Here is a 14,990-nt window from a genome sequence, read left to right as displayed (position 1 = left end):
ATCTATGCCCCAAATGCAAGTGCAATCACATTCATAACATTACTAAATCTTAAATCACACATTGAACTCATTAATCACACATTAACAGTGGGAGACATCAACACGTCACTTTCACCAATAGACAGGTCAATTTGGCAGAAACTAAACAAAGAACTAGTGAAAGTAAGTGACATTATTAATCAAATGGACCTAACAGATACCTACAGAATATTTCACCCAAACACAGAAGAGTGTATCTTCTTCTCAGCACCACATGGAACCTTCTCCAAAGTTGACCATGTACTTTGTCACAAAGCAAGCAGCAACAGATACAAGAAGATTGAACTAACCCATTCTATCTTATCAGACCATGGATTGAAGTTGGATCTCAACAACAACAGAAAGCCTACACACTCCTGGAAACTGAACAGCTCTCTACTCAAGGAAGAAATAAAGATATTAAAGACTTTCTCAAATTCAGTGAAAATGTAAGCACAACATACCCAAATTTGTTGGACAAAATGAAAGCTGTGCTAAGAAGAAAGTTCACTAAGTGCCTTCATAAAGAAATAGGAGAGATCACATAATAGCAATTTAACAGCACAGCTAAATGCTCTAGAACAAAAAAAAAAAAAACAAAAACATCACAGAGGAGTATATGGCAGGAAATAATCAAACTCAGAGCTGAAACCAATCAAGTAGAAACAAGGTGAACAATACAAAGAATCTATGAAACCAAGAGCTAGTTCTTTGAGAAAATCAACAAAATAGACAAATCCTTAGCCAAACTAGCTAAAAAGCACAGAGACAGTATGCAAATTTACAAAATAAGAAATGAAAAGGGGGACATAACAACAGATGCTGATGAAATACAGAGAACCATTAGTTCTTATTTCAAAACACTATACTTGGGCTGGAAAGACAGGTCAGTTGTTAAGAGCACTGTCTGCTCTTAAGATGTCCTGAGTTCAATTCCCAGCAACCACATGGTGGCTCACAACAATCTATAATGGGATCTGTCTGATGCTTTCTTCTGCCATGAAGGTGTTCATGCAGATAAAGCATTCATATATACTAAATAGATAAATCTCTAAAAGCAAACAAACCAAAAACCAGTACTCCACAAAATTGGAAAACATAAATGAAATGGATGATTTTCTAGATAGAATTTCAAGATCAGGTAAATTATTTAAATAGCCCTGTAATCCCTAAGGAAATAGAAGCACTCATTAAAAGTCTTCAGGGGGAAAAAAGCCCACAGCACAGAACTCTACCAGACTTTCAAAGAAGAGGTAATTAATACTGATACTCTTCAAACTATTCCACAAAATAGAAACTGAAGGAATATTGCCAAACTCATTCTATAAAGCTACAGTTACCTTGATACCTAAACCATACAAAGATTCAGCCAAGAAAGAAAATTTCAGACCAATATCCCCAATGAACATTGATGTAAAAATACTCAAAAAATACTTGCAAACCAAATCCAAGAAAACGTCCACCATGACATAAGCTTCATCCCATGGATGCAGGGATGGTTCAATACTCAAAACTTCATCAATGTAATCCACCTTAAGACAAACTGAAGGGAAAAAAAACACATGATCATTTCATTAGATGCTGAAAAAGCCTTTGACAAAACCTAATGCCCCTTCATGATTAAAAAAAAAAAAAAAAAAAAAAGTCTTTGAGAGGTCAGGGATATAAAGCACATACTTGAACATAATAAAGGCAATATACAGCAAGCCAATAGCCAAGATGAAATTAAATGGAGAAAAATTTAAAGCAAATCCATTAAAATCAGAGACAAGTCTTTCCACTCTCTCTATAGCTATTCAATATACTGCTTGAAGTCCTAGCTAGAGCAATAAGACAACTAAAGGAGATCAAGAGGATACAAATTGGAAAGGAAGAAATCAAAGTATCACTATTTGCAGATGATATGTTAGTATACATAAGTGACCCCAAAATTCCACCAGAGAAAAGCAGAGGACACTGTCAGCAGAGCAAAATGGCAGCCTACAGATTGGGAAAAGATTCTTGCCAACCCTACATCCAACAGAGACCTAATATAAAAAATATATAAAGAACTCAAGTAGTTAAACACCAACAAACCAAATAGCCCAGTTATAAAATCGGATGTGGAGCTAAACAGAGAATTCTAAACAGAGGGATCTCAAATGTTTGAGAAGCACTTAAAGAAATGTTCAACGACTTTAGTCAACAAGGAAATGCAAATCAAAATGACCTTGAGATTCCATCATACACCCATCAGAATGGCTAAGATGAAAAACTCAAGTGACAGCACATGCTGGCTAGGATGTGGAGAAATGGTAGCACTCCTACATTGCTGGCATGAATGCAAACCTTTACAATCACTTTGAAAATCAATCAGGGCCTTCTCAGAAAATTGGGAATAGTGATATGTCAAGACCCAGCTATACCACTCTAGGGCATTTACCCCCCCCAAAAAAAATACTCCATCATACAACAAGGATATTTGCTCAACTATGGTCATAGCAGCTTTATTCATAATATCCAGAAAATGGAAATAACCCAGATGTCCCTCAAGTGAAGGATAAAGAAAACGTGGTACATTTACACAATGAAATACTACTCACCTATAAAAAAAACCAAGGAAATCATGGAATGTGCAGGCAAATGGATGGAACTATAAAAGATAATCATGACTGAGGTAACCCAAACTAGAAAGACACTCATGATATGTCCTCATGTGTAATCGGATGTTAGCCATATAGTACAGGATAATCATACTACAATTCACTGACCCAAAGAAGGTAAGTTACAAGGATGACTGTGGCCAGACTAGCCTTCCAATGTCTACCCAAAATGCTGCTGCTGGTTTAGTGTCCTTACACTATGCGCTGGAGTAAATAAAATTACTCCAGAGGTATCAAATGAAAATCCACAGCTCAAACCAAATGACAACAACCTCATTTATCCCTTTTGGGCCTCTCTTAACCACCTTTGTCAGTCTTTAATTCTCTATCCAGGAAGAAAAGAGACATTTATCCTACCGATAAGGTTGAGATGCAAGAGGTCCAAGGCTATCATTGTAGGTGGCTCAGCACATTATGTTCAGTAATGCCATAGAACCGCACTCAAACAGACCTGGCATTTCGGTTTCTTTCATTTGCTTTCCTTTGTACACATTAAATCCCAGATGCACTTGTCCTGTGCTCCCTTTTCCATATATTTTTTGCTTTCTAGAGTTCACAAAGTCTACACTTCACTGCAAATAGAACCACCACCACCACCAAAGTGGTCTCCTATGCAAACAGAAAGCCCAACTTAGAATGCAATTACTTTAGAACTTCCCAGGCATTTCTCCCAATCCAGGACACACAGGAAGGGGACAGACAGCCCTGGTAATATCTTACTGAAACATTTCAGTATTCAGTTCAATAATGCCAGAATCTGAGTTTGGAATTATATTCCAAACACCCTGGTCAGGGCTCTTTTCATTACTTATTTTAGATCACCTGTAGCACTGTAGCAATGAATAATGTCCAACTGTACCCACAGATTTTTATTTGATGAGTTGTGTGTCACCTGATCATCAAGAGGTTTTGAAAAGTTTCCAAGTGATTTAAATATACAGCCAGGCAGGCAATTGCTGACCACATTGTACTGTCTTTCCTTTTCTAGTGACTCCTGGTAGCAAGCAAATATCCATCAACAGTGAAGGAGAGTGTACATGGCACATACACTGGTCAGACAGCCTCCTGTCCCCAACCTACACACATGGAAATAAAATCTTCACACAGTCACTATGTAGCCAATGACTGCCACCAGTTGAGAATGGTTGTGTTTAAGTGTTAACCCTCTGAGAATTGTTTTTTAGCAATAAAATAAATACTAAATGGATTCCTGTTCACAAAGAAGTTGGCGAGGAGAGGAGTGGAGACATGCATGGGCCACTGAAGCTCTCACTGCAACTCAAGTAACAGTGAAAGGAGAAACAGCCTCACAAGGTTGTCTTCTGACCTTCACAGATACGCTGTGGCATTCAAGTGTCTCTCTCCTTCTCCCTTTCCTCCTTCTCCCTCTCCCCCCTCCCTCTATCTGTCCTTTCTTCCCTCTCTGTCTCTCTCTCCCCCATCTTTCACACACACACACACACACACACACACACACACACACACACACACACACACACACTAATAAATGAGTAGAAGGAATGGACTAGAGAGAATTAACAGTAAGAGGAAAGATTCTGGTGGTTTTAGTTGAGTTATTCTTTTAAAAGATAGTTTTCTTGTATTCTCAAAATGTCCCTAATGATACAGCATTATTTTTAGAAGTGATGAGAGAAAAACTGATAATTTCTCTTCATGAGTCATCTTTTTAAAGGAATTATCTAATTTTCCCTCTACCTTTGGACATATTTTCATTACTGAGTGCATACCTATATCACCAAGTCAGTCAGTTAATTAAATTACTCAATGTTAATCCAGTACCTGTTAAAGGCTCTATGTAACATGATGAAGTGTTTAGTGGGAGTAAACACATCACGATGAAGAGAATCATCAGTACACAGAAGCAAAGACGCAGAAGATCCTGGGTAAATAGCAGTAGTACACACAGACAAGATTTGGAAGCATGTTTAGAAAAGAGAGTTGGTAAAGATTGGGGAGGGGGCTAAACTGGATGGTTGATTACAATACTCAATTTCTGTTATGGCAGAAAAGAAGCCATTGAAAATGCAGAAACAGTGTTTCTGGCTGGAAAAAAAATCACTTAATGCAGTGATGGGTTCTCAACTTGTGGGTCACAAACCCTTTGGGAGTTAGAATGACTTTTTTACATGGGTCCCCTATCAGATACTGTGCATATCAGATGTTTATATTACAATTCATAATGGCAAAATTATAGATTATGAGGTAGCAACAAAAATAATTTTATGGTTGAGTCACCACAACATGAGAAATTGTATTAAAGGTTCTCAGCATTAGGAAGGCGGAGAACCACTGACTTAGAGGCTTATATTTTCTAACCCAAAGTGCAGATTTCCTAAACCACAGAAAGCAATTACTAGGTTTGTAAAACTGGGACCAAGACACTCCTGGTCCAGCCATCTTGAAAATGTCACTAGACTGTTCATCAGTACGGCTGTTTGTACAGAATGTATTTGCTCATCTTCTCTTGAACAGATCTTTTCTTGAAGCACAAGCCATGGCTGCCCTCCAGGTCTGCTTCCACACGTGTTGAATTTTGTCCCAACTCCCCAGAGCCGATGCCATTTCATTGTGGACACCTTCAGCTCTTCTGTTCTTGTGGCGGGGCACCAGCCCTTGCCTTTCACCAGTCTGTAGGTCAGAACGCCTGTGGTGAGCAGCACCCTCATGTTAGGATGGAAGCACTGGTACTCAACAAACACCACAAGGCACAGTCTAGACTCTTGTGTAGACCTTGTGAAGCACAAGTGTGCGGGGTTGGGGAGCTGTGTGTGAATCCAGAGAAAGCAATGTTCAAATCACACAGCAGCATGTCTTACAATCTTGAGAAAGTCACTCAACTGCTCAGAAATTTTTTTTCCTTAGCCGTAAAGATGTAGATGTCTGAAAAAATGCCTCATTTTCAGGGTAATTTTGAGCATTGGAAGGAACAGAGTTAATGTTCTAGACATTAATGAGTGCTCAGCAATGATGGCTGTGTTCACTTTGGTTAAAGCCATGGTGAAAGCTTCTCCAGGACTTTCTCTATTTCTTACATGTGTCCGTTCTACCGTTACACATTCCATCATACTTACCACAGCACTTTTAATCTAATAGGTACTCAATTAATGTTGAATTAATCTAATGATCTGGTTACATGGCTAAGTATTCACAAGTTCCTTCTACCGTACGCCTTTTTAAAGCCACAAAAATACCCCTAAATGACAGGGAAATTAAATGACTCTTTATAAAAAAATGTCTCCTAAAGAGAATTGTTTCTTAACTCAAAGTGATTTTCCTCAAACAAGTATACATGCTCAGAAACACTTTTGTACCCTCACTTTGAACAGAAGAACAACTGGGCATGGTATGTACCCCAAAATCCCAGATACTTAAAATGTTGAGGCAGGAAGAAAGAATGACACCCAGGAGATTTATCTTCCTAATAGAATTACTATTGTTTAAAAATTGAAGGGCCAGCTGACTTATCTCTGTATTCCAACCTCTAAGAGATACAGGCAGGAGGATTAGGACTTCAAAGCCATCCTAAGCTACATAGTGATATTGAAGCCAGTCTGGGATGAATGAGAATATTCTCAGAAATTAATTAAAATTAAAAATCAACATAATCGAGAATGTCAGTATGATTTTTATTGTATGATTGATGCTGCTTGAAACATGAAAAATGAAGCATAACTTTCTCCTTATTTTAAGTTTTTCTTAAGATGCTACTGGAAGACTGTCTAATAGGCGAAGACCTCAACCTCAGAATGAGTTTTCTCATTTGTATTATGGAGTACTATCCATAGCCAATGGCTTCTCATCTGCTCCACTAGGAAATCAATGACATGCTAAATAAAGATGCACTGTACACCCAGGGCGTCCTGGGCTTTATTGGGCACCGAAATAATAAAAGAGGCAAAATCATGGTCTATGAGTTCAAGCAGCTGATTGTTGGGTGGAGACAGAAGTAGAATGTTAAAATGCACTTCAAAATGTATTAGGTGATACACCAAGGATATATGAAGGACCTTTAGGAAAAGCCATTAATGAGTGAGCCAATTTTGAAATGTAACTTTTTAAAAATGAGTTCAAACAGAGGTACAGTGCATGGGCGGACAGTGTCACTCCCAGAGGACATGGATTCTTAAACAGGAATCACAGTGCAAGGTGTGGGATACTGTCCTACAACACATTGGCAAAGAAGACCCAGGAGGTCTCCAAACCAGTACAAACTGTTGTCATTGCCCTTAGTGCCCCCACAATAACGACATGATGAGATCCTATGGCTGAAGACACCATACGTTTTGTTCGTAATACATGGATAAGCCAATCCCACAGTGACAGGAAAGCTTCCTTCCTCCTAGCTAGCTTTCACAGTCATATAAGATGCTAAGCAGGCTGCTGGGTGAGAAAAGATATCAGTAGCCTTACCCAACACTGGACCAGGCATGTTACAATACCAATTTTCCAGGTAAGAAACGCCCATGGATACAATAGCGACATGACTGTTAGAGGGTATGTGATATCTGCCCCAATCCTATGCCAATCTGTTTCCATGAATTTCTATCAAGCTACTTCCCATCCATAATCCCAAGTACTTGTTAATATTTCTTCATCTGGGCCGAATTCCCTATCCACACCAGCCATGTGCTTCTCCTCCACCTAACCCATGGTGGCCTTCTCCTCCTCCTCCAGTATTTCTCCTTCCTCGTGGAGGTCTCTCTTCTTCCAAGAATTCCTCTCTTTCCTCCTTGGGAACCTTAACCACACCTCTACCTCCTCTGCCCTGCTCAGGTGGGATGGCTTTTTATTAATCAAAAGGTGGGTCACAGAGACAAGTAGTAATTAGCATCAAAATACATTAGACCATCCCCCAACAATCTCTTGGTGCTTTTCCTTTGTTCACTATCTTCTGTGTTTGCATCTCATGTTAATACCTTGCCCTTTGGTACACTCCAAGTTTTATGCCAATATTCTGTAGTGCAGCTATGAGACCTCAAAGAAAATACAGCATCATTTGCAATCTGGATCAAAGTATTTTTGACAGTGAAGTGAACTTGGCTATTACTAGGTAGTGACATATCTGTTTGTCTCCTCAGGTTAAGTAGCCAAAGTCCTTTGTATATGAAAACTAGCATACCAGTGAGCCCAACTGAGTCCCACTTAAACGCCCATTGCACAAATATGGAGACAGTTAAGAACATGCATTTGTACTTGCATGTCAAGGCAGGGGACTGGAGATGTATCTCAGTGGTAAACCCCTTACCTAGTGCACAGGTTTATTATACATGAGACCATGGACTCAATTTCCAGTGTGAAGGTGGGGAAAGGGAACAATGGAAGCAACTAGAAAGAACAAAGACAATCAGAGTGAATGGGAAAAGGGGTGGGAGTTGAATCTTCAGTCTGTGTCCGTTAATACTGGTAGTTTGTAACATATATACATGCACACTGCTATTTTTCATGCCCAAAACATAATAACTATTGACGTGAGTTTGAAGAAAAGTTGGTATTCACATGTATTTAAAGACCCTAGCTTCTCTTGTCTCTTCAGTAATATTGATTACATTTCCATTTTTCCCCCTTACAATATCTGCTTTTACCACATTTTATTCTGACAAAAGTGTTGGCAGATTTAAGAAATCAGTAATCTTGTGATTGAATTCATCCCTGTATCATCATCCCAGTGTATAAATTTCCCTTGGTCCCACAGAGTAGCTGACAAGACTATCAAGGCAACGACAGGTGTCTTAGTGAGAGTTTCTGCTCTCGTGATGAAACATTATAAGCAAAAACCAACCTGAAAAGTAAAGGGTTTATTACAACTCTCAGGTCACACTCCATCAATGAGGTAAGTCAAGGCAGGAACTTAAGGCTGGAAACTAGCTGACTTAATCATCGCAGAGGCCATAGAAGAACATTGCTTACTGGTTTGTGCTCAGTGGATTTCTTGGACTATTTTTTTACACCACCCAGGACCACCTACCTACGGGTAACAGTGCCCTCATAGGTTTGCCTTTAGGCCAGTCTTATGGAGACATTTTCTCAGATAAGATTCCCTCTTCCCAGATATGTCTAGATTTGTAGCAAATTGAAAAAAACTGACCTGGAAGATCCAAGATGGCGGCGAGCAGTGTGGACCGTGCTCGGAGGCTCCAGTGAACAATTCAGGGAATTGCACAGATTTCTGAGCCAGGAACACCGAGGTCTCCACACCACGGCAGCGGGAGAGCTCCACGGTTCGGAGGGACCAGGGCGCGGAGGACCTGCATGCCCCTGCACACGGGAGGAGCACGGATTTTCTCGGACCGGAGCAGCAGCAGCAGAGGCAGCAGTAGCAACGACACCAGCGGCACCAGCGGCACCAGCGGCGGTGGCTGAGGTTTGCAGCTCAGAGCCTTCTGGTGGAGGCGATTGGTGTGGCAGCCGATGGGAGTTGCTGCGGGAGAGGGGACTCTGGGCAGGATTTGGGTTGCGTGGTGCCTGGGGACCCAGACTGGACTCTGCGGACAGTTCAGCCCCAGAGTCCCGGGTTCAGTTCAGTGCACAGTGCCATGGAGACGTTGACTCAACTCAGCAAGCAATTCTGCCCAAGGCACCACCTCAGCTCAGCAGCAGCTCCCCTGCCGTGACGTAGTCTGGGCAGAGCGCCTGGTTCCACCAGCGGTGCTGGCTCAGTGCAGCCGCAGTTCTCCTGTGGTGACGCAGGCTGGGCGGAGCACTTGGTTCCACCACTGGCGTTGGCTCGGCGCAGCCGCAGTTCTCCTGCTGTGACACAGGCAGGGCGGAGCGCTCAGTTGCACCACAAGCGTTTGCTCAGCGCAGTCGCAGTTCTCCTGTGGTGACGCAGGCTGGGCAGAGCACTTGGGTCCACCACCGGCGTTGGCTCGGCGCAGCCGCAGTTCTCCTGCTGGGACACAGGCAGGGCGGAGCGCTCAGTTGCACCACCAGCGTTTGCTCAGCGCAGCCGCAGTTCTCCTGCGGTGACGCAGGCTGGGCGAAGCGTTCGGTTCCACCACTGGCGTTGGCTCGGCGCAGCCGCAGTTCTCCTGCGGTGACACAGGCAGGGCGGAGCACTCAGTTGTACCACCAGCGTTTGCTCAGCGCAGTCGCAGTTCTCCTGTGGTGATGCAGGCTGGGCGGAGCACTTGGGTCCACCACCAGCGTTGGCTTGGCACAGCCACAGTTCTCCTGCTGGGACACAGGCAGGGCGGAGCACTCAGTTGCACCACCAGCATTTGCGCAGCACAGCCGCAGTTCTCCTGCAGTGACGCAGGCTGGGCAGAGCGCTCGGTTCCACCACTGGTGTTGGCTCGGCGCAGCCACAGTTCTCCTGCTGTGACCCAAGCAGGGCAGAGCACTCAGTTCCACCAGCTCTAAGACTCTGGTTGGACACAGTGTGCAGTTTGAATCCAGAATTCCTGGCTGAGCTTGGCGGACAGTTTGGGCCCTGAGTCAATAACTGACCACAGCACGCACTTTGGGTCAAAAGCCGCTAGCTGAGCTTGGTGCGCAGTCCCAGCCCAAAAATTCTGGCTGGGCCCTGTGTGCATTTTGGGCCCAGAATCCCTACCTGAGCTCAGCAGACGGATCAGGCCCTGAGATTCTAGCTGAGTTCAGCCCATGGTTCAGGCCCAGTGTTCCTGGCTGGACTTGGCAGGGGACAAAGAAGGTGGTGGATACCTTGGCCTGACCCAACGCTCATTCAGAGACCCAGAATGATTGCAGGACCCACAGCACAGGGGAGCTGAAGATCACTGGCTGTGAGAGTCCAAAACAACAGGGCTAACCTCCTAACAACCACACCAGAGAAGCATTAGAGCTTCCATCTTAGGGAACTCTTGAGATAACAAGTGAATCTAACATCAGACTCCCTCCATCCAACTCTGGAAGCTACCCAACAAAAACAAAGACGGCAAGATGTCTAAAGGACAGCGAAAAGGCATATGCAAAAAACCCCAAAACAACATGGTGTCTCCAGTATCCAGCTATCCCAAAGAAAACAACCCAGAGAACTCAAATACAATGGAAATACAAGAAAATGACCTCAAATCCTTAGTAATGAGGATGGTAATGGAGGAAACAAATAAAATTCGTGATCAAATGCAGGAAGACATAGACAAACTGGTGAGAGACATAAAAGAAGCACATAGAGTGGAACTGGAAAAATTGCAGGAAAATTTTGCAAACAACCAGATGAAAGAAATAAATAAAACGGTTCAAGCGCTGAAGACCTATAAAGAGGCAATGGAAGAAACTCAGGAGTATACAATCAGATGAAAAAAATCAAAAATCAGTTCAAGATCTGAAAATGAAAATGGATTCAATGATAAACACACAGACAGAAGAAAAACGAGAACGTGAGACCTCAGAGAAGAAGGCGAGCAACACAGAGGTGAGCTTTTCTAACAGAATCCAAGAGAAGGAAGAATGAATCTCAGGTCTAGAAGATACAATCACAGACCTTGAAGCAACCATTAAAGAAAATGCCAAATCTGGAAAACTCCTGACACAAACCATCCAAGAAATTAAGGACACCATGAAAAGAAGAAATCTGAGGATAATAGGCATTGAAGAAAGAGAAGATAGCAGACTCCAAGGCCCTGAAACTATTCTCAACAAATCATAGAAGAAATTTTTCCCCAATCTAAAGAAAGAGATACCTATAACATACAAGAGGCCTACAGAACACCAAATAGAATTGACCAGAAAAGAAAACTACTGCCGTCAACATAATAATCAAAACACAAAACATACAGAACAAAGAAAAAATATTAAAAACTGCAAGGGAAAAGGGCCAAATAACATTTAATGGCAAACTTATCAGAATCACACCTGACTTTTCAGCAGAGACCATAAAAGCCAGAAGGGCCTGGACAGAGATCCTGCAAACCCAGAGACCAGAGATGCCAGGCCAGACTACTTTACCCAGCAAAATTATTAATAACCATTGATGGAAAAAACAAAATATTCCATGACAAAAACAAATTCAAACAGTACCTATCCACAAATCCAGCTTTACAGAAGGTACTAGAAGGAAAACTCCATCCCAAAGGGTCAAGCTACAATCAAAACTATTCAGGAAATAGATAACTATACCATGGCAAAAACACAACTACACAAACGCTCGACTGGAAACAACATCAAAATTAAGACTCTTAACAGTCATTGGTCATTAATATCTCTCAACATTAATGGCCTCAATTCTCCAATAAAAAGACACAGACTAACTGAATGGGTGCATAAACAAGATCCAACATTCTTCTGCATTCAAGAAACGCATCTCACCCATAATGATAGGCATTACCTCAGGGTAAAAAGGTTGGAAAAAAAAATATTCCAAGCAAATGGTCACAAGAAGGAAGAAGGTGTAGCCATTTTAGTATCGAACAAAATAGACTTTCAACCAAAATTAATCAAAAGGGATGAGGAAGGACACTTCATACTCATCAAAGGTAAAGTCAACCAATATGACATCACAATTCTGAACATCTATGCTCCCAATACAAGGGCACCCATATTTGTAAAAGCTCTGCTAAAACAGCTTAAACCACACATCTCTCCCCACACAGTAATAGTGGGAGACTTCAACACCCCACTCTCACTGAAGGATAAGTCATTGAAACAGAAACTAAGCCAAGAAATAAAAGCATTAACCAATGCCATGGGTCAAATGGATCTAACAATGTCTATAGAACCTTTCACCCAAACAAGAAAGAATACACCTTCTTCTCTGCACCCCATGGAACCTTCTCCAAAATTGATCACATTGTAGGTCACAAAGCAAGCCTCAATAGATACAAGAGGATTGAAATAATACCTTGTATCCTATCAGATCACCATGCTCTTAGACTGCAATTCAACAACAACAGAAATAACAAAAGCCTACACATACGTGGGAAACTAAACAACTCTCTGCTAAATGACACCTGGGTCAGGGAAGAAATAAAGAAAGAAATCAAGGAGTTTCTAAACTTCAATGAAAATGAAGAAACAACATACCCAAATTTGTGGGATACATTGAAAGCAGTGCTAAGAGGAAAATTCATAGCACTAAGTGCCTTTAAAAAAATTGCAAACATCGCACATAAGCATCTTAACGACACAACTGGAAGCCCTAGAAAAAAAGAAGCAGAAACACCCAAGAGGAGTAGACGTCTGGAAATAATCAAATTCAGGCCTGAAATTAACAAGTTAGAAAATAAGGAAACAGTCCAAAGAATCAACAAAACCAAAAGCTGGTTCTTTGAGAAAATCAACAAGATAGACAGACCGTTAGCCAAACTAACTAAAAGGCAGAGAAACAGTATTGAAATCAACAAAATCGGAAATGAAAAGGGAGACATAAGCACAGACACTGAAGAAATACAAAGAATCATAAGATCCTACTTTGAAGGCATATACACCACAAAATTTGAAAATCTAAGGGAAATGGACGATTTTCTTGATCAATTTCACTTGCCAAAGTTGAGTGAAGAACAGATAAACAAGCTAAATAGAAGCAAATAAACAGAAATAGAAGCAATCATCGATAGTCTCCCAACCAAAAAAAGCCCAGGGCCAGATGGTTTCAGTGCAGAATTCTACCAGACCTTCAAGGGCAAGCTAATACCGATACTCTTCAAGCTACTCCAAAATATAGAAATAGATGGAACATTACCAAATTCATTCTATGAGGCCATAGTCTCATTAATACCTAAACCTCACAAAGACTCAAAAAAGAAAGAGAATTTCAGACCAATTTCTCTTATGAACAGCGATTCAAAAATACTAAATAAAATACTTGCAAAAGGAATACAAGAACACATCAAAGATAGCATTCATCATGACCAGGTAGACTTCATTCCAGGCATGCAGGGATGGTTTAATGTACAGAAATCCATCAATGTAATCCACCATATAAACAAACTGAAAATAAAAAACCACATGATCATCTCTTTAGATGCAGAGAAAGCATTTGATAAAATCCAACACCCATTCATGTTTAAAGTTTTAGAGAGATCGGGGATACAAGGCACTTTCCTCAACATAATAAAGGCTATATACAGCAAGCCAATAGCCAAAATAAATGGTAAGATACTCAAGGAAATTCCTCTAAAATCGGGAACAAGGCAAGGCCGCCCACTCTCTCCATATCTCTTCAATATAGTACTCGAAGTTCTAACCAGAGGAATAAGAAAACAAAAGGAGATCAAGGGTATCCAAATGGGAAAGGAGGAAGTCAAATTATCCCTATTTGCAGATGATATGATAGTGTACATAAGTGACCCTCATATTCCACCAGAGAACTCCTAAAGCTGATAACACCTTCAGCAATTGGCTGGATACAAAATTAACTCAAAAAAGTCTGTAGCCTTCCTATACACAAATGACAAGCTTGCAGAGGAAGAAATTAGGAAAACCACACCTTTCACATTAGCCACAAGCAATATAAAATATCTAGGAGTTACTCTAACTAAGCAAGTGAAGGACTTATTTGAAAAAAATTTCAAAACTCTGAAGAAAGAGATTGAAGATGACCTGGGAAGATGGAATGATGTTTCTTACTCATGGATCAGGAGAATTAACATAGTAAAAATGGCCATCCTACCAAAAGCAATCTACAGATTCAATGCAATCCCTATCAAAATACCTACACAATTTTTTAAAGACATTGAAAGTTCAATTCTGAACTTCATATGGAAAAAAAAACCAGAATAGCTAAAACAATCTTGTACAATAAAAGGTGCTCCAGAGGAATCTCCATATCTGATCTCAAACTGTACTATAAAGCAATAGTAATTAAAACAGCATGGTACTGGCACAGCAACAGGCTGGTTGATCAGTGGAATCGAATCGAAGACCCAGAGATAGATCCACACACATATGGTCACTTGAATTTTTACAAAGAAGCCAAATCCATTCAATGGAAAAAGGATAGCATCTTCAACAAATGGTGCTGGTCTAACTGGAGGTCTATGTGTAAAAACATGCCACTGGACCCATATTTGTCACCTTGCACAAAACTCAAATCCAAGTGGATTAAAGACTTCAACATAAAACCAGAGACACTAAGTCACTTAGAGGAAAAACTGGGGCCTGAAACATTGGCACAGGAGACAACTTCCTGAACAGAACACCAATGGCCCAGGCCTTAATGTCAACCATTAATAAATGGGACCTCATGAGGCTGAGAAGCTTCTGTAAGGCAGGAGACACTGTCAAGAGAACAAAGCGACAGCCTACAGACTGGGAAAAAATCTTCACCAACCCTACACCTGACAAAGGTCTAATATCCAAAATATATACAGAACTCAAGAAATTAAACACCACCAAACCAAATAACCCAAT

Source organism: Acomys russatus, chromosome 8 (assembly GCF_903995435.1).
Source record: "Acomys russatus chromosome 8, mAcoRus1.1, whole genome shotgun sequence".
Lineage (NCBI taxonomy): Eukaryota > Metazoa > Chordata > Mammalia > Rodentia > Muridae > Acomys > Acomys russatus.
Note: the sequence above shows the minus strand (reverse complement) of the source record.